This window comes from Hylobates moloch, unplaced genomic scaffold (assembly GCF_009828535.3).
Source record: "Hylobates moloch isolate HMO894 unplaced genomic scaffold, HMol_V3 SCAFFOLD_12, whole genome shotgun sequence".
Classification (NCBI taxonomy): domain Eukaryota; kingdom Metazoa; phylum Chordata; class Mammalia; order Primates; family Hylobatidae; genus Hylobates; species Hylobates moloch.
Window position 1 is genome coordinate 25,111,448 of NW_026652287.1, and position 1,621 is coordinate 25,113,068.

Sequence of the window (1,621 nt, forward strand, 5' to 3'; positions counted from 1 at the left end):
CCTGTTCCCCCAAAACATCATTTTCCCAGTTTCTGTAACAAGATGGTTTTACTGTGTCATGTTATAACAATTCGGCCAAGAAAGTACAAATCAGAGTTTAAAGAAAGGGCTCAGTGTGTCTAGAAGAGGGGTACTGAGAGGAAGACTCACTTTGGAGGCTGTAGCCTACAATTTTCAGATATTGCCTCACAGGTGAAAATATACTTGGAGTATCTTGAAGAGAAAAATACACGCGAGTTGAAAGTTTTCCAAAGAAAAACACATCAAAATTCAATGGGGGGGCCCAGCTGTGGGTTGCTCCCCACGCCAGCCCGCGCTCCGCATGGCTGCCGCCCCGCTGGACCTGTGGAGCTGGCCTTTGCGGAGTCGGCGCAGGCGTGGCGAATGCGCAGCTAGCGGTTCCCCAGCAGGGTGGGCGGGCGGCCGGGCGTGGCTGGGCGTGGCTGGGCGCGGCCGCGCTGCCTGGGCTCCCGCCCCTGGCCTGCGCGCTGTGCGGCCGTCGCTCTTCTTTGGGCGTCAGGGGTACGCGTCGCTGCGCGGCCGCGCCGACGCCTTCTACCGCGGCGTCTTCCTTTTCTGCTGCTACGAGTCGCCGTGCTGTGCTGCCCTGCGAGTTTCTAGGAATCAGCTACCCAGGAAAAATGATTTTTACTCATATGAGCCACCTTCTGAGAATCCTCCCCTAGAAACAGGAGAATCGATGTATCTCCAACTTAAGTCTGGTGCTCATCTCTGCAGGGTTTGTGGCTGTTTAGACCCCTAAAACTTGCTCCAGATGCCACAAAGCGTATTACTGCAGCAAGGAGCATCAGACCCTAGACTGGAGATTGGGACATAAGCAGGCTTTTGCACAACCAGATCATTTGGACCTTACAACTCCAGACCACGACTTCCTTTTTCCAGAATTTGAAATTGTAATAGAAACAAAAGATGAGATTATGCCTGAGGTTGCGGAAAAGGCAGATTATTCAGAGATTATAGGGAGCATGGTTAAGCGGTTTCAGGACTTCATTCATTAAGTGGTTAAACTTAATGCTTGGAAGAAAGGTACCGAGAGGAAGACTCACTTTAGAGGCTGGAGCCTACAATTTTCAGAGATTGCCTCAGGTGAAAATATACTTCCTGGACTTTGTTTCCTGACATATATCAGGTGTGTTCTGCTCCCTGTAAAGACAAGGGGAGGCAGGGATCCAGATGGTCCCACGAGTAGGGCTACACAGGATGCTGGAGGCTTGGTAAGTTCTCCTGGATCCCAGATCTGTTTCTCAGGTCTGGATAGTGTGAGTGCCTAGCAGTGTCGGGCATGCAGAAGGGCCCCTTAAAAGTTTCCCTTTCATCTGGCCAGTTGTAGATACACAATTTTGTCAGTTTATCTGCAGTGCATACTCTTGGGTACTGCCTGTGCTGACCAAGTATCTTAGAGGCTTATTTTATTATAGTAGCCAACATTTATCCAGCACTTAACCTTATGTAAAGGGCTGTTTATGCATGAGCTCATTAAAATCCTGAGAGTAGACCAGTAAGTCAGAAGCTCTGCCCCGTTTTGAAGGTGAGGAAATTGAGGTTCTGGGTATAACTTGCTTTGGACACATAATGTTAAGTTTTACAATTTGAGCCTTGA

General features: G+C 49.4%; 1 pseudogene; it reads left to right on the forward strand.

The window, feature by feature from the left end:
* Positions 1 to 273: 273 nt before the first annotated feature.
* Positions 274 to 1,225, forward strand: LOC116479453 (programmed cell death protein 2-like; annotated as a pseudogene).
* Positions 1,226 to 1,621: the final 396 nt, after the last annotated feature.